This window comes from Carex rostrata, chromosome 29 (assembly GCF_964058835.1).
Source record: "Carex rostrata chromosome 29, lpCarRost1.2, whole genome shotgun sequence".
Classification (NCBI taxonomy): Eukaryota; Viridiplantae; Streptophyta; class Magnoliopsida; order Poales; family Cyperaceae; genus Carex; species Carex rostrata.
In genome coordinates, this window is record NC_135946.1 from 46,343 (window position 1) to 73,294 (window position 26,952).

At 33.2% G+C, this 26,952-nt stretch overlaps 3 long non-coding RNA genes across 4 annotated transcripts in view; 1 reads left to right on the plus strand and 2 right to left on the minus strand.

Moving 5' to 3' along the window:
• The first annotated feature begins 849 nt into the window (after positions 1-849).
• LOC144546068 (uncharacterized) overlaps positions 850-26,952 on the plus strand; it is a 52,312-nt gene continuing 26,209 nt past the window's right edge. Inside the window, exon 1 of the long non-coding RNA XR_013508702.1 lies at positions 850-1,046. This is a non-coding gene — a long non-coding RNA (uncharacterized LOC144546068). The remainder of the gene's footprint in view (positions 1,047-26,952) is intronic.
• LOC144546376 (uncharacterized) lies at positions 9,519-13,484 on the minus strand. Its single transcript, XR_013508755.1, has 3 exons — positions 13,076-13,484; positions 11,057-11,165; positions 9,519-9,786 (listed from the first exon to the last, which is right to left on the minus strand). It is a non-coding gene; the product is annotated as an uncharacterized LOC144546376 (long non-coding RNA).
• On the minus strand, positions 23,698-25,269 carry LOC144546408 (uncharacterized). 2 transcript variants are annotated; one of them, XR_013508767.1, is made up of 3 exons: positions 25,094-25,269; positions 24,352-24,404; positions 23,698-23,890 (listed from the first exon to the last, which is right to left on the minus strand). It is a non-coding gene; the product is annotated as an uncharacterized LOC144546408 (long non-coding RNA). The 2 variants fall into 2 exon arrangements; XR_013508766.1 differs by lacking the exon at positions 25,094-25,269 and having other exon boundaries at positions 24,352-25,084.

Genomic DNA, 26,952 nt, shown 5'->3' on the forward strand with positions numbered 1-26,952 from the left:
CATATACATAGAGGAACCGATATATATTAACTTGGTATCCTACGGATCAGACAGGCGGCAGTTATAATTGGAAAGTTATCAATTTGAATTTTAAATGTCTCTCCTATCGCAACTTTTGACATAATACTTTCGGCCGATGAATTAATTGGGTTTTATTGGGCTTTCAAGATTTGGCAATGATCTGCTATATACATTTTAAGTCATGATCTATGTCGGAACCCATTAGTTTCTTCTGATGACATTTTTAATTTGGGGAGTTTGTTAAATTAAGCGAAGGAAAGGAGAAAAAATGATATAGGAGGATAAATAAAAAAATATATATATACGTTATTTATGTTGTATCTTAATTTAGTATTCTGAATTACGTGGCGTTATACATACAAACACAAATAAATAATTTTTATATTTTTCACATTTTTCTTAATATTTATCTGTGTACATGCATTACCAAACAGAAAAGAAAATAAATGGTAGCCGTTTGATGGTTGATAGACCATCAATATGAGTGGGGTTTACCTCAGTGATCTTTCTTATATATAGTATCAGGATCGGTTTTTAGCAATAAAACCGATCCTGATACTATTTTTTTCAAAGTTGGTTCTGCCAAAAAAAATTAGTAGCAGGATCGGTTTTTTATAAAAAACCGATCCTGATACTATTATGATCGGTTTTTTTTATAAACAACCGATTCTAATACTATTTACTCCCTATATAACCTGCTTAGGGTTCTTCTTATTTTCATTTCGCGCCTCTCATTTTCAACTTAGCGTCTCTCTCTCTGTGTCTCCGTATCTCCCTCTCAAATACTCAGTACTCTTTGTGTCTCTCTCTCTGTCTCCGTCTCTCCCTCTCCTCCGTGTCTCTCTCTCTCTTTCTCTCCGTCTCTTCCTCTCAAAGCCGAGCCTCTCGCACCTCCGGCTCAATTGTGTCAGTTTTTAATTTTTTTTATTATTTCAAAAATTAATTAATGGTGTTTGTATATTGTTTTACAGTCTTGAGGACATCTCGCTCAAGTTACTTAATCATCCGGCCGATCAACTATCACGGTATTAGCTTTATCTAATTTTCTCATTATTATACTTTAAAAACACATTTTTTTTGTATTTTTTATTGTAAAATGTTTTTCCATCTAATTGTTACCTTTGTTTTTATTTTTAGGATCTTTTTTAATCTCAAGTGATGTGATTGCAAAAGAGGTAATTATTGATTTTTTTATTGTTGTGCTTTACATTAATTGCATAAATGTGTGTTAATTGAAGAAATAGCTCAATTAGTCACTTGTATGTTTGTTAATTAATTTTTTTTGGATTTAAATTTCTTGTTATAATATGTAATGCTTCACAAAACTTTGTATGAACATGAATTTTTTGTAATAATTTAAGATGTGTATGATATTTAATTTAGGATGTGTATATGATATTTGATTATTGTTTCTTACTGTGCAAAAAAAAATATTTAGGATGCTGGCCAGCAAAATATATATGGAAGCTGGTCAAATAAATAAAAATATTTTTTTAACTTCAATAAAACATCAGGATCGGTTATTTTAAACAACCGATTCAGATTACTACTATTATGATCAGTTATTTTCAACAACCGATCCAGATTACTACTATTAGGATCGGTTATTTTTTAATAACCGATCCTAAAAGTTTTTTTTTCAGATCCTCATTCCCAAAAAAAAAAAAAAAAAAAAGGTATCAAGATCGGTTTTTATATAAAAAACCGATCTTGATACTATTAGGATTGGTTTTTATATAAAAACCGATCCTGATACTATTAGGATCGGTTTTTTATAAACAACTGGGGACCATTAAATAAACAATCCCCTCATAAATACTTGTCAGTTATCCCCGCACAAAATTTCTTTTTTTTTTGGATTGTCCCCGCACAATTGGGGACCATTAAATAAACAATTCCCTCACATAATGATAAATACTTCTCACACATAATGATAAATACTTTATGTTACATAAATAAATACTTCTCAGACATAATTTCAATTTTCATTAAAAACATCAATGATAAATACTCTAAGACATAATGATAAATACTCTATGTTACATGGATAAATACTCTATGTTACAAAGATAAATATTTTATGTTACATAGATAAATATTTCTCAAACATAATTGCAGTTACAGTAAAACATCAGTGATAAATACTCTTAGACATAATGATAAATACTCTCATGTATAAGGATAAATATTTTATGTTATATGGATAAATAATTTATGTTACATAGATAAATATTTCTCAAACATAATTGCAACTTACAGTAAATATCAATGATAAATACTCTCATACATAATGATAAATATTTTATGTTATATGTATAAATACTTTATGTTACATGGATAAATACTTCTCAAAAATAACAAATAAACATTTATTAACGGGGATTGTTATTAGATAACAGTATAATTAATGCGGAAATTATTTTTAAAGGAATAATTAATGCGGGAATTGTTATTAGAGGAAAGTATAATTAATGCGGGGATTGGTATTAAATGACTCTAATTTAATGCGGGGATAAATGAAAATTTTTAGCCAAATAAGTGAGGAGATATGACAGTTAAGGAAGTGAGAGAGTGCGGGGATAAATGGGGGGGACAGGGGTGAGGGGCTTGTTATAATTATTCCAATATATATGAGCATAGAGGGGTCTTTATCTGTTACTAGAGAGGTAATGGGTTCCATTTAGTTCTTTCTTCAATAGGATGTCTAATTCTCATTATTTGGGGATCAATGTTTTGTGATCAAATAAGTAATCCAAACAATTGATTGAAGATGCTTTAAATGTATTATCTTATATAGCATTAACTATTTAATTTTGGCAATATGGTTTTATTTACATATTGATTTTGATTTATTCTTATGGAATTTTCTACTGTCACTACAGCAGAAAGGAGCATTAGCGACCGGCGCTAACACCGGTCTCTGATACTTAATTTTTCTCCAGAAAAAATAAATTTTATTCAAAATCAAGTAACCAATTGTTTCAGCAACCGGCATCAATGACCGACGCCAGCACCGGTAGCTGAATGTTTTGGTTAAAAAAAAAAAGCACGAGCATACACCGCCAAAATTTTCATTTCCCCCTTCTCTCTGCCAAAATTCGAGCACAGCCCCTTCTCTCCGCCAAAATAGAAGCCGATCGCCGATCAACCCCTTCTCTCGGCGAACTACTCTTCTCCCGCTCTCTCGGCAAACTGATGTCGATCAGCACTGAGCACACCTCCGTGAACTGTTCTCTCGGCGAACTGTGAACCGAGCACACCTCCTCCGTCTCATCAGAGCACAGCTCCGCCGCCTTGCTCTCTCGGTGAACTGCGAGCTGAGCACACCTCCGCCTAATCCTCTCCGGCTAATTTTCCCTTCAATTTCAGGTTAATATTCCCTTCAATTTCTTAGTTCCAATTTTTAGGTTTCAATGAATGTTTACAAAGTCGTTCTCTCCCTCAATCTCCTCAATCCAGATGGTTAGGCACAATTTTAGTAATAGTAATTTAAATTCAGATGGTTAGGCACAATCCCGATGGTTAGATCTTCATGGTTTCTTTGAATTATTATTCTAAGCCACACACTACTGACGGGTCAATTGTTGACAAATAAAGGAGCAAAAGGTATCAAATGCTCATGAATCTTAATTAATGCACAAGTGTTCTAGTGTATTGCAAATATGCAGCTATGAGCTACCCAGATATAGCGCCTACATAGCTCAGCTATGCGCTATCCGAATATGGCGCCTACACAGTCTTGCTATGCGCTACCCGAATATGGCGCCTACACAGTCCAGCTATGCGCTACCCAAAGTTGACGCCTACACAGCCCTGCTATGCATTACCCGAATATTTCATAATCCACACATGTTTCAATTCAAATACTTCAAATAAAATTACATATGCAATATGGATACCAACTTCCAGAATTTAACTACAAGCAATTGGCAACTGAGCAACAACCAAGCTACACTAATCAAACAAATAATCTCGTGCAATCGTATCATGCAAATTTCAATATGAAATAAAACATTTAACTAAGGCATATTTACACTTACAAAATTTATTTGTCCAAGGTATGTCATCATGCACCCCGGTTTGATTCACGATTCAATGGGTCTATTAGTACATAGTTCACTCATTACCGTCTCAATTTTTTATATCAATTTTATGGTTCAGTTCATGGGAAGTGGTTATTTTATATTGATATCAAGGCTCCTATCATGGTATGTATCATGCATGTATCAATTTGAGAATATAGAAGTTGTGGTATGTGTTAGAAATTTATTTTAAAACTCAAAATTTAAATAATATTTATTTTAATATTAACAGTTTTTTTAACTTTATGAATTATAGAGCTATTTGTGAATGAGTTATTTTAATATAGATGCTCATTATCCACCACAGAAGATCGAATCAAAAGTATATATGATCCGTTTCAACAGTAACATATATCCTTATAGTTAATAGGCATTAGCTTGCACCAGTTATATGATTCGTTTCAAAAAGTATGCTTAAATGCATTTAATTATATTTTTCCGTTTGAACTTATTTGATTGAATATAAAACGGTAAAATAAATATCTTTTTAATTGTCATGAATGTACAAAATCACTGGTGTCTAGCTATGTCATTTGTCTATAAATAATACATGATACTTGAAGAGCTAATAATCCAATAATCCATTCAACAATTCACATTCTCTTGCTCTTCCTATTAGCTCTATAATTCATAAATTCAATTTCTATTCTCCTACAAATAAATATTTTCTTTATAGAAAACATATTTGTCACACCCCGCGGCCACGGGATGCGACAGTACCCCGCCGTAAGCATACAACTCCGTGTATACTTACAAGGCAATTCAATTTACATTCAAACATTCACAACTAATAATATAAAACAGAGTTTATAGATGTAAATCGGAGTACATAGTCTGGTCAAAATATATTACATCAAAAGTATCTCATCCGGATACTACCCATAAGGCCTACCCTAAAGCTCTACAACAAAACATATATATAACTAGGTCATATAAGGGTATACTACCAAAGGCCTACTATCCGCGTGCCTCCCCGTGATCAGTCAAACCAGAACCTGTAAAATAACCCGAAAGGTGGGGGTGAGAATAAATTCTCAGTGCGAATTTGCCACAGTTAGATTATTGGACTTGCAATCAAACTCCATATTGAAAAATGAAACCCATACGATAGCAATTCAATCAAACACATATTCAATAATAAAAATGAATGCATATGCTCGACAACAAATAATAAACCGAGTCACAGTTTACAGAATTTCCAAGTTGAATCTCAAACAAACACATATTTGGCTTAACTCGACTCATTAGGGCTTGTAGCAACTACAGATGTTCTTTCGAGCTGGACCTTTATCAAACCCCCATCTGTAGGGTTACAGACGCCTACAGATGGCCAACCAAGCTGGACCCTTTATCTGACACCCATCTGTAGCTGTTTGGCTTAACCATTTCCTAAGGTCTGGTTACAAGTCACCTATACAGGTCAACTTGACAAAAATGCAATCACACGGAATCAAAGTCAGCCATACGGCTCTACTTTGCAATTTCATTCAAATAGAACCAAAGTCGGCTGTCAGCCTTGCAAAATTCATTAAACAGATCAACGGATAGGTCACCGTCACCTGATCCAGCCACCTAAACAGGTTGGCCTGGCAAATTCAGAAACAGATCAACGGATAGGTCACCGTCACCTGATCCAGCCACCTAAACAGGTCGGCCTGGCAAATTCAGAAACAGATCAACGGATAGGTCACCGTCACCTGATCCAGCCACCTAAACAGGTCGGTCTGGCAAATTCAGAAACAGATCAACGGATAGGTCACCGTCACCTGATCCAGCCACCTAAACAGGTCGGCCTGGCAGATCCATTCACGTATAGAACAATTAATAGAACTAATCAAATAATAACCATACCAACATGCCAATTTACCTTAACCGAACAATTCAATCATTCTCATTTATGCGAGAATCAATATGCAGCATGAATTTCAAAGTATGCAACAATTAAGCATTCAACATGACAAACGGATAAACAGTTTAATTCCTGAAAATAAAGTATCAAACAAGTCCAAGAATCCCGCACTTGATTACGAAGAGCGTATCGCGCACTTAAGGTTCAGACGTCTCGAGAGGTCCCGCGAAATCGTGCTCAATCGAGCCTACGCCTATATTAACATGTACATACGTGGTTTAATATTTGTTCGACTATCAATATGTTTACTCGAGTCATATTAGTTTAAATCATACTTTCCTTGACAAATCCTTATAATCTCATACAATTTACCATTTGGTCCTACAACCCATATACATTTTCCACACATCGGAACAATTGCACAAATACCCATTTAATTATTCATTTCTCTAACTCCACAAACCCTAATTCGATTTAACCCAAAATAATTTCATATTTTAGAAGGGAGACAAACTTGTCGGTTAACACCTCTAATTGTTGGATCAAACTAGATAAATCACAACTTTTCGCAAAGTTTCGGATTTGGACCAAACCCTAGCTGGAAGAATCAAGGTTTAGATGGAATTGAGAAAGAAATTACCAAATTCACAATATAGAAGCTCAATAGAGATGGGTTACTCACAAATTATACACAATATTCGGGGTCAAGCAAAAACCCTAATAATGGTGAGAATTTCGGATTTTGAGAAGAGAGGAGAAAAAAATGAAGTACCAATTGAAGCAATAGATGGTTACGAGGGAGAGAATCAACAATTTCCAACTTCTTCAATTTCTCCGAGCTTTTGATGGATTTTAGAGGGAGAAGAGGGTCTCTCTCTCTTTTTCTTTCTTTTGGGCGGAGCACACAAGGAAGGGGGAAAAGGATGGAGAGAAAGAAGGAGAGACAACAGGAATTTTGCTAAATAGACCCTCATACTGTCGGATAAAACGTTACAACGTTTTAGTAAATCGTTATAACGATTCAGCTGGTGAAAAACGCAAGAAATAGCGTATAAAACGCATAATTTGGGGTATAAAACGTTATAACGTTTTGGTAAATCGTTATAACGATTCAGCTAGTGAAAAACGCAGGAAATAGTGTATAAAACGCATAAGTTAGTGTATAAAATGTTATAACGTTTTCTGAAAACGTTATGACGTTTTAATTGAATCCAGCCTTCATAAAATCGTCGTTTTTCATCAAGTTTTACAGTGAAAAACGTTACATAACGTTTTAAAAACGTTATAACGTTTTACGATTTTTTTTTTTTTTTTTTGAACGTAACAATATTATTCTACTATCATTGTTGAAAGAAGCTACATCAACCTCTACCACGGTTGCGCCCGAAGGTAGAGGAATACCGGCGTAACTTGGGGGAAGCTTAACCGATTATTCCTGCGCTTAGGATGGGAAGTTGCCTTAGGTCCGCATTTTGCAGCTCCGGGTAATAAAGTTTTAATTATATTCTTGATTCTATTTTTAATATAATTGTTATTTATTTTATTGATCAAAATTCAGATTTAAAACTAGTTGGTTAGTTAATATTTTTCCAACAATCTAAGGCAATAACCCGTAATCTGAATTTGATCAAATTAAAATTTTGTTTAGAATTTGTAGAATTAATAAGTCTATCCGAAGAAAAACAAAATTAATAAAGTGCAAAATAATATCATAATAAACTTAGAATTACTGAAATTAAATTGTAAGCATGATTTGATAATTTGAATAGTAATTTTACATATTATTATTTTGATATTCTTAAGTTGACAATTGGAGGAATTAAGTTAAACTGTTGCAGAGAAATAGTTTTGTCAATGTTCCTGTTTTTATTCTTAATTTGATAGTTGAAAATGTTATAATTAATTATTCACTGGATCCATTTTATATAGTCCGTGATGATACTTCATAATCACATTCCGTATCATGAATTCTTATTAATCATTTTCAATTAAATTGTAGATTATTTCTTCGCTAAATATTTGATCTTGTATAATTTGTGAAATTTAATTTTGTAATTTCACTAAGGTAAAAATATTTTATTATTAATTATTTCTGGATCAGTTCCGTCAAACCTCAGATATACAAATTAATTAATAATTTAATATTGGTCGATTGAAAGAAACATAAAAAAAAACCAATTCATAATAAAGAGCAATAACAACAGTTGGGTAGTGTGATAATTGTTGTCACAAGTGGAAAATATGGAATCAGGATCGGTTATATACGCATATTAGTATCGGAATACAACCGATCCTAATGAAGGCGATACTGATACTACAATAATCTGGATCGGTTAAATAACCGATCCAAATAGAAACTATCAGGATCGGTTGTTTATAAACAACCGATCCTGATACTATTTTTTTATTTATTATTTTTTTTTTTTTGCAGAACCATCTTTGAAAAAAAATAGTATTATGATCGGTTGTTTCAAAAAACATAGATCATAATTTATCTAAGCACAGAGATATATATATCAATTTACCCAAAAACATATATCATATCCATTTATTCACACAATCGGGCTTGCTTCCATTTGTCATTTCATTGAAGAAAAATTGCAATATTATTCTTTTAGGATTTATGGTACCCAAAGAATTGAAACCGGATTGATTTGATAAAACAGAATACCATCCCATGTAATTTCAATCCAAAACTAAACTAGCCGAATTGATTTGAAACCGAATTGAATTGATTTGATAATTTGAAATTACTTAAACTAACAAAACTAATCTAGCAAATTTACCTAAACTGAGAGGCGAGCAGACTGAGAGGAGAGGGCCGAGCACCAAGCACCGAGCACCGAGCACCGAGCACCGAGCACCGAGCGAGTGAGTGGATTTATTGCGCCGAGCACACTTGCGTTGAGCACCGAGCACACTTTTTATTGAGCTGATCGGACTGAGAGGAGACGGCAAGACGGAGGGAGAGGAGGAGACTTGCGGCTAGAGGAGACAAGGAGTTGAGAGAGTTGTAATTTTGAATAATGGAGAGACGCAAGGAGAGAAGGGATGAGCGCGGAAAAATAAAAACCTAAAATGGACTATCTGGATCGGTTCCTATATAAGAACCGATCCTGATACTATTTTTTTTTTCAAAGATGGTTAAAAAAAAAAAATAGTATCAGGAACGGTTGTTTATAAACAACCGTTCCTGATACTATTTTTTTTTTTTTTTTTTTTGCAGAACCAACTTTGAAAAAAAAAAAATAGTATCAGGATCAGTTGTTTATAAACAACCGATCCTGATACTATTTTTTTTTTTTAACCATCTTTGAAAAAAAAATAGTATCAGGATCGGTTCTTATATAGGAATCGATCCAGATAGTATCTGGATCGGTTCTAAGCTAAGAACCGATCCTAATTATCAAGTATTAGGATCGGTTCTTAGCTTAGAACCGATCCAGATACTATCTGTCACACCCCAAACCAGAAATTCTGGATTAGGATGTGATCAACCTCGCCTCGTGCTTAATTAATCATTAAGCACGCAAGGCTAACCATGAATAATAAATCAAACAGCAGCGGAAGCAAAATAATATAAATGTCCAGCATCAGTCACATAGCAAATAAATAAACATACACATACACATACATAACATATAATTCGATCCATCTCGGATCAAAATAACACCATCTATAGAAGGGGATACATGATCTATCGAGCTCGTATATAGAACACAGTAAATACGAGACTCGTAAACCTAATCAAAAGTCTAACTCTAGCTAATCAAACGGTGTGGCCATCAGGGACAACTCCTGACAACTCCTGCTGCGGATCGCCAGATGCTGTACCTAAAACCCACGAAACAACTTGTGGGTGAGCGACGAATCGCCCAGTATGTGACCCAGAATTATCCCCTCAGGGATCCTCTACGGTCAAAGCACTTTTATTTATAAAATGAATACAATTAAAATATGCACATGTGTGAACCTATATTAATAACTAAAAGAATTTATAATACTTTTGAATGATGCCATGATGCGATTATTCTATTATGCCAACATGCGAAATAAACCCAAAATAAAATCAAAGTGTAATATCGGATATAAATCAAGTCGGAATCCAGTACTCCTTGCACTGTGTGCCCAAATACAATAATAATAATAATAATAATATGGATAAAGTAGTCACCCCGTGCCGTGCCAATAGGATCAAAAGATCCAAACAATATAATCCAAGGACTGTGATCAGAGTGCAATGATACACGATGCCTAATGACATCGAGCATTGCTCCACAAGATAGTAGCACACTAGCCGATGGTTATATCAAATCCAATGTGTCATCTCGCCTAACGATTCATCACCCAAACATATCCAATAGGAGAAATCATACAATGCATGTCGTAAAAAGTTAATCTCTTCCCTCATGAGCAGGAGAGAACTCTACCGTCCGGCCAGACCAATAGGAATCAGGGGCTCGACTCAAGCTCGACCCCGTGCATCAAGGCTCGCCGTCCTTATGCACTTGCACTTCATTCCTCAAGACCCACCTTGGGCCTTGGGAACTTCCGTTCTAGGCAAAGTAGCTCCTAATGTAGGGAAGGAATAAATTCCCGAATCGTATCGTGCCACAGAACTCGAGATCGGAACTGCTCACGTCAAATAGTAAAATGATCGAAAAGGATATATATAATCAAGTTATACATATAATATATTCCTAAAGCCATCCAAGGATCAAGTGACCCTCAGCTCAGTGGCTATCGGGCCGTCCCATGCCAAGTGACACCAAGACGGAACGAAGTCACTCGGCTCTGCTCAGCTCTCACCAATGCATGCATATGCACGTAATATAATAATAATATATTGCCTTCCATGAGAAGAAGACAAACTAGTATCCTAATATTCTAATAATATAAATATAATATTATTTAATTTACTCTACTCTTAAAATACAGTAAATTCAGGTTTTTCAGGGTTTATGCAATTCTACCTATAGTGCAGAAAGGATAAACATGCTCTACAGTTTTAATGCAACTACTTAAAATAAAGTGCGGATGTCAGGTCAGATGGAACGACTGGTAAGAGTACGCCCACGAAAAGAATAATTCAGATATCCCACACCTGTAGGGCTGGAGTCTCTGTGGCTAAAAATCAGCGTGCTCCACGTATGCTCCGATCTGCGGGTCAGTCGGATCAGCCCACGGGTTGGACTCGTACGGAGTTGACTGATCTGTGATCACGTAATTTAAACTAATTAAAATCTATGCTAATTTATTATAACCCTCATCCCAGTTAATGTGCAATTCAATTTCTCGATTAGTTCGATTTTATAAAATTACCGATTCAGTCAGTCTGACTGATCCGGTTAGGCATATATTAATTATTTAATTTCATGTCATCGAGCTTAGCGTTAATCTTAATTTCTTTATAAGTTCGTCAGATATTGATCATTCACTTTGATCTAATTTAATCTAATTTAATCCTAAATTAATTTATATATTTAATAATTTAATTTGAAGATATATTGCTTGTAGAAATTCAAATGTCGAATTATTCGTAAATAAAAATAATTGTTCGAGAGCTACGGTAAATTAACGGGTTTTACTTAACTAATATATTCTAATTGCCTATCTACTTTGATTTATTTTAAACGGACTACAATTAATTTTAATTGATCAAAATTCGGTTTCGAAAGTAAATTTATAATCAAAAATCTCTAATGCGAATGTCTCAAATAAAAATATATTGATCGTATGGTCATTGCAATTTTTATAATCCGTTTTAATATAGTTTAGTTATTTTATATTCTAGATGTATAATTCTTTTATAAAATTTTAAAAACAAAACCCTTAATTATTGTACGTGTTTTCTAATTAATTTATTCCTAAGTCGCGCAATTCGTTATTTTTATAACTAAATTAATTTCTACGTTTAATTAGTCGTTTCAAATCTATGTCCAATAAATACTTTCTGTTGCTAAATAAATTGGTCCTTTAAAAATTAACAACGAATTTTTATACAAGTTCGAAAAATATTTAAAAGAATTATTTTAACTTTAAAAACTTTTTATAAAACTTTTATTTTAGCTTAATGTGTTGGGTGTTTTAATTAGGTTTGTTTCGGGATCATACAGGTGTCCAATCGGGCTATTATAGTATCTGCTCAAATTATGTTATGAGTCATCATCGAGGCATCAGACCCTGGACGGTATAATCATTTCCCGAGCTATTTAGGTCTACGTAAGCTTCCGATTTTCTTTTATTTGATTCCTTATCTAAAATCTAAATTTTATTGCCACGTTTTAAATCCGACTAATTACGCATCTTGGCAAGCCAAATTCCGTAATTTTATTTCCAATGCCAAAGTCCAATTTCAATTTATTTTATATTCCAAAATTGGGCCCAATTATTCATATATACACATCATGTCATTAATCAAATCAATTCGAAGGCCCAATCATTTAAATCCATTTATTCACAAGCCCAATTCATTAAGGCTCAAAGCCTTCTTCTATTTTATTTATTATTCAAGGCCCAAGCCCAAATAATTATACATCAATTCAAAGCCGAATTCATACTTAATTTTTTTCAGATTTTGCATAGAGGCGCCTCTACTTACTTTAATTACACATTCAAGGGTTTTCTTGCATTAAGCCCCTCCATCTTAATTTAATGATTATAAGGGCTGATTTCTTACACAGTCAACCCTCAATTCTACTTAAATTACTTATAGGTCCCTGCCAATTCAAGTTTTGGTAAATATACCAGTCAACCATATCTCAGCAACACTAGAGTCGCAACATCACACATAGACAGAGAATTCGGCCAAGTAACTCAACAAGCAAAATCACATGAACAAAGGCATCACACAAGGGTTGTAACAACCAACAAGGAAAAGTTATAGCAATGGTCAGATCAGAATCAAAACAAGGCACAAGCCGGTACTATATCAATTATCGTATCGAACGCTCAAATTCCATAAAAAGGCCGGTACCGATTCAATATAGGAGCACAAACGTCACAACAACAGTTCAAGGGTGTACCGGTCTCGATCAATCCACTGGTCGGCCGGGAAAATCAACAACCCGAGCCGACCTTCGATTCAACTACGCAAACCAGAATTAAGAGGTGTTAGACTAACCGAGAGAGGCCAATTCACACAAGAGGAAGTCACAAGCAAGCCGGTGCCAAGAGGGGGGGTCTTGTTTCACAGCTCCTCAAATCCGACAAATCAACGAGTCTCAAACACCTCTAGAAATCAGCAAAGACAGCACCACGAGTAACAAGAACACACTCACAATCAATCAACGAAAACCCCAAATTTCCAGGGTTTTCAGATTCTCAGATCAGAGGCAAAAATTGAGAGAGAGAGAGACTTGTCTCAACACATGAGAAAATAGAGAGAGAGCAACCAACCAAAGAGGAGAGGGGGGGTATACTTATACCAGAAAAGAAGGCACAAGGCAGAGCACGAGTCAAAGTGGGTCAGGGAGCAGGTGCACGGCCACCCCTCGTCTCACCCTCTCCCGTACGGCCTCTGACAAGGGAAAAGACAGCGACGACAAAAGGGAAAAGGTAGCGCGCGGGAGGGAGAGGTGATCGAATCGCCTTCCGTTTTCTTCTCCAGGAAGGAGAGCGAAGAGAGGCGCAAGTCAGGGTGGGGTTATCGCCTCAGCGAGAGAGAAGAGAGCAAAGGGGCGGGGGTGGGGCGCTGAGTCAGTGAAAAAGAGGAAGATGGGAAACGGAGAGGAGGGGGAGGGTTTATTAAAAGGGGCTGTTTTGAGATTCGTGCTGAATTAACTTGGACGGTCGGAAGAATTTCTAGAGCAACATAAGCTTAACAATTGAAGGAGGTGGTTCGGATTCAAATTAACAGAAATCTTGCGTTTAGAAAATTTGTATGAATCATTAGACGTTAGTCAGGATATTATTATAAAGCTAAGTTATACATTTGACAAAATCCTATATAATTTAAGTTTATCTTTTTAATCAATTCGAATTTCAATTATAGTCTAATTTAATTGATCTATGGTCCGTTTTACTTATAAAATCCGAATCGAATTTTTTTGTAAATTCTACAATTAAGTTCATACTAATAATTCGAATGTTTATATTTCAATTTAGAAATCCGAATAATTCGATATCAATTTATATATATATACATTCGATTAAATCTCTAAAATTCCTAAATGAACGAGTTTTATAATTTCTATAATTTGTTTGTACGAATAATTTTGTATAATCATACTCTTAATTAGAATTCAATTATTTATTTATCCATACGAATCTTATCATTTTATTTTATTCTCTTTTCTAAATCTTACGACTTGTGATGAATTTTCAATTTATGAATCTCACGGAAAATAAAAATAAATAAATAAACAAAATTATTATAGGTTCTAGACTTTATTTTATTTCTAAAATTCTAAATTTTAATATACCTAATCTCATAATTCATTTATATGTCGAAAGTTTAGATTCATTTTAATCAGCCAGATCAAATCGAAAAGGGTCGTTAAATAAAAATAAAAATAAAAAAATAAAAATTATTTAGGCATAATAATTGATTTAGCATATTAATTATTATTTTAAAATTTCGGAATATAACACTATCTGGATCGGTTCTTAGCTAGGAACCGATCCAATTAGTTCATGTACTGTGTTTTCATTAGCTTTTAGTATCGGTTTTATTGATAAAACCGATCCAGATAGGTATTAGTATCGGTTGGTTCATACAGCCGATCCAAATAGGCCGATCCTGATTTCAGTTTTTCCACTAGTGTGTAGTTAATAAGAGTATATATTAAATTTTTAATTGATCATTTCTACAAGTAAAAGTTTTACTAGATGGTTGTTTGTCCACTGCATTGGATTTATATATTGAATTGTAGATTATATTTAACAAACTTCAGAATGATCTGAAAATATTTTATTTAGAAGTTATAAGTTTATTTTAAACTTCATCAATTTATCTCATTTAATAATAATAAAAAGTTTATGTTATTTTATGCGAAATAAATTTTAGTTATCAAGTTTGATTTCTGTATAATTTAGATAATATCGATTCTTTAAATAATTGTTCACCAAACTAATTAAAAAAAATATCTCATAGTTCTTATTAAAATTGAGAGATCTTATTTTTTTTTTTATCTTAACTCAATAATTAGAGTTACAATTTATTTTCTGAAAAAAAGGAATGAAGTTACTAGAATTATTTAGTAATTAGGCCTATTTGTAAATAAAATAAAGTTAGCGACATTATATATACAAATAAATTTCTAGGTTCATCATAAAAAAAAAAAAAAAAAATTACCATTGAATATAAAAAAAAAAATTAATGAAGAAACATTCACTGTGAGCAATGATTTATCATTACTCTTGTTTTTTATAACCAATTAATTATTATAAATAGAAAAACTGAAAAGCCCTTATTAATGCTCTTATAATTGCATCTGTAATTTAATTGCATGAATCACCTTGATCATCTCTTTAATGACCAGAGAAAACCAAAAGAAACTATGAGCGTTTCTTAAATTAACACATGAAATTAGTGTTAGTTACATATAGTGGTACAACCCATCTAATCAATATTAATATTGATAATATCCCTCATCTAATGTCGTTCATATAATTAGGTGAAATATTATATTTTATATTGTGAAGATTTTGACTTAAGAAGTCATTTTAAGAGTATAGTATAATATGAATATATAATTAATAACATTATTTTAAAAAAAAATTACAACCGACTGATTACATCATAATTAAATCTTTAATGTTCTTAGATCAGTAAAATATTGAATATGAAATTTAAGCTGTGTAGATTCCCATGATACATTCCCACTTTTATAATAAAAAATAAATGCAATGTCAATTTTGTATCTGATCAATATTGAGTTGATCTTATATCTCAACTACTTACTGATAAGGGAAATAAAAAACATAATATGAACTCATTATATTAGATTTATTACACAAAAATCTGATTTTGAAATTATTATGTGGTCATTGTAATTATGCAATTATAAGGTATTATTTTAATAATGTTCATGATTAAAGAATTACCGACATATATTCATGTTGAGATATTTTATATAACTATCAAGACAATCTAGATAAATACAAAATACAAGAAAACAAATGTAATTCGGAAATAATTTGATTGCATTGCTACGCAATTTACTTATTAAGAATTTTATCATTTTTCAGAGCCCAAAACAAATATACAATAATAATAAATTAATGAAATCATAGCATATCTTATTTGAATAAATAAATGAATTCTGAGAGTATCATTTTATAAAGCTGTGTATATTAATTATCAGTTATAATTGTCAACATAATGATAGCTTGATAAATGTGTGACTTTTAAAGTTTTTTTTTTCTACTCCATACAACAATGTTGTGGATAGAGTTAAGGAATCATTTGAGAAAATACATTGTCATCCTATATATTTAAAAGTCTATACTGAATCATTGAAAAAAAAAAAAAATTTGCTTTGTAATTATTATATATAAGTCTAAGGTCTTCGCCCAATAAACTACCAAGCTTCGGTGAAAAAGTTCCACAACATATATAAATAATTACAAAACTTGAAATTATTAGAGGAGTCAATATCAATAGCATAACTTCCTCATTTTTATCACCGAAAATAAAAGAAAAAAAAAATCCCGAACATAATGTTAGCTAGTTAGTTACTATATTTGTTATTAACTTATTTTGTCACGCACAATAAATTCCTTAAAGTTTCACTAATTACTACATTAATAAAAAAATAAAAGGAATTTCAGACTTTAACGGCTGTGAATTATAAATAAGTATAAGAAAATATGAGTGTGAATTTTTCTTGGTAAATATTTAATCATGAATCATATAATCCATCATTTATCTGGATTTAATTTTCTTATCTATTCTCATACACTGTTTGATATATAAGGTATACATATATGTACATAACTAGAAATCATAACTAGATGATCATAATCGGAGTTAACAATTTAGATAAATTTGATCTAAATTTTATATATACAATGATCTGGAAAAAAAATTATTTATAACTCTAAATGATCATCGGTATAATTAACAACTCGCTAATTCATAAATGTATGATCAACTATTTATCATAATACGGATATCGTATATATTAATCACTTCCATTGTGTCTATGATATCATAAAATATTAAAGAAAAAATGACAAATTTAAATTAACCAATTTTCAAAGAGTATAAATTGAAAACATTCAATTAAAAATGTTAGAAAGTTTTCTTTTTCAAAAGATAATACAAATATGAAAGAAGAAAACTGTAAAATAAAACATACAAGGCAATTTTTCAAACTGATTTGAATCTTGAAAGAAAAAAAAATCAGGTCTATTGGTTCAAACTGTTAATTTATTTATTTGTACAATTTAACATAAAATTCCGCAATGAGATGTAGCATATGGCTAAATCATTAGCAAATTATTCTTGCTAAAGTAATTATCTTGACAGTAGAAATGAAATGTGGGGATATAAATTAAATAAATATTCATGCAAATAATTAATGATCAATTTTATTGATTGAGTTTCATTTTACTAAATTTGCCAAGATAACTAATTTAATATTTAGTATATTAAAAATGTGGGGGTTGATATCTCGTGAATATATATATTAAACTCTAGATATTCCTGACATGATATTGTGCATGAATAATGATATATGTGATTATATTTTATGTAGCACAATACTATAAATAACTAGTTCATGAAGTTATTAACATGCTTATCAAAGCATTATTATTAATCACAATTAATTTTTGGACAGATTTATTTTGAAAGTTTTTTATTGACATGAAAATGTTGATGATGGATAAAAAATTAAAGTCCTTATGTATATAGGACGAAAGTCCTAGAGTCATCGAGGGGGATGATATTTAGCCTAATGGGCCAATCTGGTGTGGGAACCCAACCTCTGTGATGGGCGATCCCCTGAAGGGGGTTCAATGGGTAAGAACAAGCAAATAGGTTGGCCAAGGAGCACAAGAATATTTTTAGATATGGAACTTCTATTCCAAACCCATCCCTATGGTGATCAGTGCTTCTGTGTAGTGTAATAAGATGAGTGTCCCAAGTCGGTAATTCGCGAGATGTGACTCTACACACATCCCAGAGGGAACTCTTCTATATGAGAATGACCGTATATAAAAGGCCGCGGCTACTGAGTTTAGGCAACCCGTAGAATATTCTCATGAAAAAATCAAGTTAATGTGCATGGCCTCAAACGCACAACCCGCGATATAGTTTTCTGTACTGTGTGTGTAATAATGTAAGTTCCGATCAAAGGAATCGTTGTTCAAGACTTGGTTCACTCCGATCTCCTCGGACTGAAATTATTGACACTAAGCGAAATCAAAACATTTTGCCCAATGCACAGTATAAACAATGGTAGCAGAAATATTTATATATATGTTTTTAGTTTATTTAGTTTTATTTTATTTTTTAAATTAAATTTTGAATTTTGTGGGGGATTGTTAGAAATTTATTTTAAAACTCAAAATTTAAATAATATTTATTTTAATATTAACGGTTTTTTTTTAACTTTATGAATTATAGAGCTATTTGTGAATGAGTTATTTTAATATAGATGCTCATTATCCACCACAGAAGATCGAATCAAAAGTATATATGATCCGTTTCAATTAGCTTGCACCAGTTATATGATCCGTTTCAAAAAGTATGCTTAAATGCATTTAATTGTATTTTGCCGTTTGAACTTATTTGATTAAATATAAAACGGTAAAATAAATATCTTTTTAATTGTCATGAATGTACAAAATCACTGGTGTCTAGCTATGTCATTTGTCTATAAATAATACATGATACTTGAAGAGCTAATAATCCAATAATCCATTCAACAATTCACATTCTGTTGCTCTTCCTATTAGCTCTATAATTCATAAATTCAATTTCTATTCTCCTACAAACAAATATTTTATTTATAGAAAACATATTATTCTACTATCATTGTTGAAAGAAGCTACATCAACCTCTACCACAGTTGCGCCCGAAGGTAGAGGAATACCGGCATAACTTGGGGCAAGCTTAACCGATTATTCCTGCGCTTAGGACAGGAAGTTGCTTTAGGTCTGCATTTTGCAGCTCTGGGTAATAAAGTTTTAATTATATTCTTGATTCTATTTTTAATGTAATTGTTATTTATTTTATTGATCAAAATTCAGATTTAAAACTAGTTGATTAGTTAATATTTTTCCAACAGTATATTCCATAATTTAATTATGTAAAATAGTTATACACCATGCAACTCCAAACCACTACCATAAATCAACCATAAGATTATCAACATCCAAACAGTCTAATTACCATAGCTAACAATAACAAGATCTCAAGCAAGCAGCAATCAACGGAACAACAAGCAAACAAAATGACAATAAATGAGAAAACAAGTTAGAAGGATATGACTTATGAGAATAACTCAAAATCCGCACCTTTTAATGTTGGGCAAGATACGGGTCGGAGTCGATGCACTATATTCTGAATCAAATATATTAAGTTGTTTGAGAGCAGCCACCTAATCACAAGCAATCAACCAAGCAAACTAGCATGTTTTCGTCTTCCTTGTTTACCGGCCCCGTCGAGGTACCCGATGCCTCTTCTTTCTCCTCCTTATCTCACTAGTGTAAAAACAAGAATCAAGATCGACCTATCTGGATCGGTTATATGAGCCAACCGATCCTAAAAGGTATATGGATCGGTTTTCTTAAAAAAATCGATCCTAAAAACTACTCAGATCGGGTTTTATTGTAAGCCGACCCTGATTTATGAACTATCAGGATCAGTTATTCTAAATAACCGATCCTAATAAAACTGATCCTGATAGTATCAGGATCAGTTCTAAAAAAAACCGATCCTGATAGTTGAATTATTAGGATCGGTTATTTAGAATAACTGATCCTAATAGTGTATATAAAGGTCAATTCAGTCCGATTTTTGTCAGAAACTCGTCTCTCTTCCTAGGTCTCGCCTCTCTTAATTAGTGCAGTAGCTATTTCACCCTGCATTAAAGAAGCTATCTCAGCTCTCTTTTCTCAGGTACATTTGATCATCTATTTTCTCAAATTTGATATTAATGGAGCACCATTTATTGGCTATGATTCGGTTCAAACCCTAAACCCTAAATCCTATATAGAAGTGAGTTATGATCCCCGCTCAAAATCTAAACCTTATAAGTCTTGATTTAGCTCTTTTATTGGTTCCACAAGCTTTTAAGTTTAAATACCTCTTCTCATTTCAATTTTTTATTTAAATGTGGAGATTTGGATGCACATGCATATATTGTCTATATATGCTATATGTTCTATATATGAGCAAATATATCAGCTATATATGAGCTATATATTCTTTACATGTGGAGATTTTATTTATAAGTTTGAATACCTCTTCTTATTTGAAGATTTGCATGCACACGCATTTGAGTTTGCTATATATATGCTATATGAGCATTTTTTTTAATTTCAAGTTTGTAGGATATATAGCATGTTATATATGTACATCTCTTAATTAGATTCCGATCGATGGTTTAATTTTGTAGATTGGCTATTATTGAGAGATTTGGTGTAGTGATCTTCATCTCACTCGATCTGGCATCCAAAAAAAAAGATGTAAGTACAATCTATAACTCATGTTTAATTAGTTTTGTGCATTAATGTGTTTTTTTCGTAAGATTGTATAGCTAGAGTACGTAGATGTACTTATATTAGATATGTAGCTAGAGTATTGTCTTACGAGCCACAACCGCATCATTAATGCCTTTAGGTCATGATACCCGTTCAAAATTAATCCATTAGGGATTAATTTTGAATAGTCCCCATTTTGGGGCTGCTCTGTGAATACTTTGTCTCATTTAATTAGGATGTGACCACATGTTAGTCGTGTTTTAACATTTAAGAAAATTTCGGCAGCATTTCCCCTTATTAGTTCCCCGAATACTCGAGGAACTAATAAGGGAAAATGCTGCCGAAATTTTCTTAAATGCTAAAAGACGACTAACATGTGGTCACTACAGAGACAAAGTATTCAGAGAGTGGGATAGGATGGTAACCCGGCCCCATGTAAGCCCTATTGTGAACAGAATTGAGTACCCCAACCTTGTTCTTAATTAATTGTGTTTTATTATAATTGCAGATGGAGCGCAGTTGGATGTACGAAGCATCACGTCTATCTGATGAATATATGACAGGTGTCGAGGAATTTATCAGAGTTGTTATGGAAGATATGGCGAGCAAGGGGAGTGCATTGATGTCATGTCCTTGTCGTGATTGTAACAATGGCCAAAAATTTTCCAACCCGAACCAAGTGAGGAACCATTTAATTCGTCGTGGATTCAAGCAAGGATATAAGTGTTGGTTATGGCATGGTGAGAGTTTGTCAACCAGCATAGGTACTGAGCATCAGGAATACCAAACCGGTGAAAATGACGGGAACGATCTACGGGGATTGGAAACCGACATAGACACTCGTACCGAGCATCAGGAATACCATACCGAAGAAAATGATGATATGGTGGTAGATAGATGTGATAATTTTGATCAAATGTTACGTGATTTAGAAGAAGATTTTGATAATGATAAGCAATATTGTTTATTTGAGAATTTGTACGAAGATTCTAATAAGGAATTGTATCCTGGTTGTTCTAAATTTTCGAAATTGAAAGGTGTATTAAAATTGTATAACCTTAAAGCATCTAACGGTTGGAGTGATAGAAGTTTTACTGAGTTATTACAAATTTTGAAAGAAATGCTTCCAGATGGAAACAAGATACCACCTAATGTTTATGAAATGAAGAAAATATTGTGCCCAGTGGATTTGGAAGTTCAAATAATACACGCGTGTCCAAATGATTGTATATTATATCGAAATGAGTATAAAGATCTTCACCAGTGTCCAAAATGTGGTGTATCAGGTTACAAACCAAAGCAGATGTTACGTTAAGAAATTTTTAATAATAAAAATTAGAATGTTTCAAATATAATCGAAAATTTTATTGGCAAACTAGGAGTCAAAAAAATCTAAAACAAATATAACCTTGATATAAATTTTCGAAATAACCAAATTTAATCGAATCTTGAAATTTATATCTTATATAAATTTGGATTAAGATACAATCTTTTATGCATGAAAATAAGTATAAAAGTTTCTTTTATTAATATCCAAAACTTTGAGGGTCTACTTAGTAAAATTTCCCAAAATACATGTTGTCTCTCTCTCTCTCTCCCTCCATCTCTTCTTTGTTGCTGCTGCCCCCTTTTGTGTTCCCCCAAAAGAAAGAAAAAGAGAAAGGAACCCTCTCTCCTGCCATGAAAATCCTTGAGAAATTGAAGAAGAAGTTGGAAGTTGTTGATTCACTCTCTAGTAGCCATCTTGTTCTCCATTGGTACTCACTTTCTCTCCTCTTCTCTCAAATCTGAAATTCATCTCTATTTTCTAGGATTTTTGATCAAACCCGAAATTTGTGTATAAATTGTGAGTAATCTATCTCCATTAAGCTTCTATGTTGTTGATTTGGTGTTTCCTCTCTCAATTTCATCTTAATCTTCATTTTCTATCTAGGGTTTGGTTCAAATTCGAAAATTAGAGAAGGGTTGTGACTAATCTAGTCTAATCCAACAAATAAAGGTGTTAATTGGTAAGTTCTTCTCTCACTCTCTTAAAATCTGAAATTGTTTTGATTATGATTGATTTAGGGTTTGTGTAGTTGGGAAAATTGATAAATCTGAATTTTTATGTGACATTGTCGATTTATGAAATGTTCTTGACTTCATGAAGTTAATTAGTATGGTTGTGCTTGATTCAAACCGGCCTTGCAAATTTTATAGTTCATACTAAGGCTTGAGTGTTTTGATCGGTTGAAACTCTTGTGTTAAATTAAGTTCGCTTATTAAAATTTTGAATGGATTGAATCAGTTTTGATGACCTCTTCTCTCAACCTATGCATGTCATTGATTAATTAAATTTCCTTTGCTTGAATGACTTGTCAACAATTGCTTGATTTTCCTTCTAAAATACTGAATTAGTCATGATTACCCTTGAAGGGTTGATTAACCTATTTATACAACTTTGAATAACCAAAATTACCCTCTTCACTATGCTGGTATTGATTTTTCGTTCAACAATATTTTGTTTTAGCACTTTCTGGTATACTGGTATGCTGTTTTGAGTTGCCAAAGTCATTTCTGTAAATTTTCAGCATTTTGTGCTGTTATGGCCGAATTCTGGTAAAATTCAGGGGTTGTTTTGTAAATTTTGCCATTTTCTGCATTTTCTGTGCTGTTCTGCAACATTCCAGGGCCTGTTCTGTAAATTTCCAGTATTCTGAACAGTTCTGGGTCAATTCTGGTAAATGACAGGGTTTGTAGTGTAAAATTTCGGGTCTGACAGGGTTCAGGGACCAAATGGTGACAGAAAATAAAATTTGTTTAGAAAACAGTCCCTGACTAGTAGGGATGGCAATGGGCCGAGCCCACAAGCATTTTACTAATCCCATGCCCAGCCTGCCTGTTAAAATTCCATACCCGGCCTGCCTGGCCCAATCTAATGGGCCTTAAAATCAATGCCTGGCCCGCCCATGGGCTTCCCCCCCAAGCCCAAGCCTGCCTGTGCCTGCCTGTTAGTGCCCATGGGCTGCCTTACCCGGCCCGTACCTGTATGCCTGTCCCAGCCCAATCCATTCAACATAGCAATTTAACCAAACAGTTTACACAACCAGATTCATAAAATAGAATTTAATAAAATATCATGTTTTAACACAAAATAACATAGTTTTAACACTAAAATAAGATTACACAGGCACATTACATAATCAGACTAGCACATTTTAGTTAAATTCTAATAAGCTCCTTCACTTCTAATAAGCTCCTTCAATTATATGAATAATTTCTTTATGCCTCTGTTGAACCAAATCTGTGGAGTGGAGAAGAGAAATCAGTATAGAAGAAAGCAATTCTTAAACACCTCAAGCACATTTGAAAATAAAAATAAAGGAATACACCTCAGCATGGCCAAATCAGATTAATTGATCATCATAAAATTGATACAGACCAGTACCGATTTGGATTTCCTAAAAACTTTAAATATACCAATTTTCCTTAAAAGAACTTCTCATATATTTAATAGATAAAATGCATCAGAAATTTGGATAAAACAACTCATTAAAGTTCATGTTTAAATCAGTTTAGGAGCAATCTTATTCACCAAAGCAAGGTTCAATGTTGTCTATTAATTCATAATGACAATACCAGCTGCTCAACAATAATTATTGACAATACCAGTAGTAATAGTTACTGAACACAACCTCTATAATTTCAAATGCAAATGCAAATGCAGAATTTAATACATCAAGATCTACAAGTACATCACTGAACCTCTATAATTTCTGACATTTCACATGTCATAGTGCTATGCTTCACATCTCCACCTGCATTTTACATTTCCAATCTTGTCATATTTATGCACAAAAAGATAGTATGAAGATAAAAATAATGGTCGTCTAATAACAAGTTTGTTTCTCTGCCATTATAATAACTAAAATCTTGTCATATTTGTGTGTAAATTATATTAACTAAAATCACAAAAATCAGATGAAATAACTAAAAGACACTTCTAATCTTGTCATATTTTTTTTCTCTTCCATTACAATAACTAAAATTACAAAAATAAATAAAGTGCTTATGTGAAATTAGATGAAATAAAAATTGAATAAATGTGCAAAATTATAAAATGAAACATAACACTGACTAGTCTCTTGTCAGTTTCCACTTTAGATTACAATAGAAAAAGGAACCAAAGGTTATCAATATAAATTCATTGCAATCCGTTGTTTTTATATATCAACTGACCCATATAAAATTAACTTGATGAGGTGATGCATCAGTACAAAGTCTGAATAACGGGCGTGCCAACAAACTGCACGACTCCATTAGAAAATTGCAAAACCAAAACTATAAAACATAAACTACAACGTCTGGCCATTTTCTGAATGGTATCATCTAACTATTATGGTATCAGACACTCCTAATTTGTTGGACCGTTGGAATCTACCATATTGTTGGAACCAGAAAATCAGATAAATGCGAAGGATGAGGGGAAACTACTAAATCAAAGAACCTGGTGGAAGTAATCAGGAGAAGGTACGGGGCACTGGCACAATTAGGTCGCTGATTCGAGCGGGTCCAGCGTGAGGCGAGAGGCTACGGTGCGGGGTCCGACGAGCTAGGGTACCATCGAGACACCTACGTGGGGTCTGATCGGCGAGACATCACTTACGAAGAACGACTAGTCTGGAGCGAGGGTGGCCTGGCGGAAGCGAAGAGAGAGAGAGGAGTAAAATAGAGACAGAAGCGGCGCGTGGAGAGATATAAGTATAGCCAGAAATAAAACCCTAACAGGCTACAACAGTACAACCTGAATAAAATCTAATTCAGGGCTTTCTCCAAAAGAAAGGCCCAACAGGCTGCCTGTGGGCTTTAGTTCAAACCCAAGCCTGACCTGACCTGTCTATAGGCCCGGCCTTACCTGACCTGTTACAGCACCGGGCCGAACGGGTAAAGGGCCGGGCCGGGTGGGTATGAGCAGGCCTCCGGGCCGATGGGCTTTTTTGCCATCCCTACTGGCTAGGGATCTCTTTGTAACAGGATGTAAAAAGTTGTAGGACAAGTCTTTTCTCATGGGAATTTCATAGAAATAGTAGTTGCAAAGTGTATTAAACTTAAGTAATATTTTCAAAATAAATTTGAATAGAAGAAATTATTATTTTGAAGTTAATTTAATAATTTGTGAGCACAGATAGCTACTCAAGAATAAATAAATAGGGGACAAGTTGGTATAAGTTGATCTATTCTCTTTGTTCCCTCTTTTGTGCATGTTGTTGTTCAATTGGAATTCTAAAAGGTGAACTTCGCATATTCTATGATGTCCAACGTATTGAATCAAAATAGCAAGTGTTGATGAACAAACTTGATTTACCATTAAATTTGTGACTGCACAGTGGACAGATTTTTAGGCTGATTAAGGAGCTAATTTGAATGGGTAATTCTAAATTATTCTGGACAAATGAAGAGTCTATTTGCTGCGTCTCGGAGTCTAGTTTCTAGTGGTTCAAGTTTCAAGTTGTTTGGAGTTTCCTATAAAAAGTTATTGCAGTTTTAGTAACCAAGGGTCAGAATTTAGGGCTGCTGTCTATAATTCTGTTTTTCATTTATTTTGTGTTCCTGTTTACTCTTCCTCCAATAGCACTCTATTTATAACATCAAGAAGGTGGATATAAAGTTATATGGATTATGTTAAGGAAAGTGTAAAGAAAATAATATCACTCAAGTAAGCATAGCAATCGTCGAACAAATATTGAATTAAGTATATATGTTGATATAGGTGTGGGCTCGGTTGAGCAAGATTTTGCGGGACCTTTCGAGACGTCCGAACCATAGGTGCACGATACGTTTTTCGTAATCAGGTGCGGGGTTCTTGGACTTGTTTGATGTTTCATTTTCAGAAATTAAATTATCTTTTTCGATTGTCATGTTGTGTGATTGATTATTGCATACTTGGAATTGTCATGTTGTTTGTTTGATTGTTGCATATTTGTTAGTTGCATAATCGTAATTGTGTGAATTGTTTGCATAACTCAATCTAGTTAAGACCGAATTGTTGTGATATGGTTGATTTGCATATTTGCATGGTTGTCATTTTTATTGTTCTCTTATGAATTGACTATGGATAAAGGTCACCACAAATTGATGATTGTGAAATGATATGTGAATGAAATGGCAAGGTTGAGCTGTATCAGCTAACTTTGAGATGATATGTGAATGAATTTGCAAAGTCTGCAAGCTGGCTTTGATCCCAGGATCCTAATGGCCTTAGGTGAACGGCCCTCGAGGTTTCCTAGTACCGGTTGGGACGAGGGGTGGGTGACTGTATATATATGTTGATTGTGATTATGGGTGACTTATGTGTGACGTCTGTGG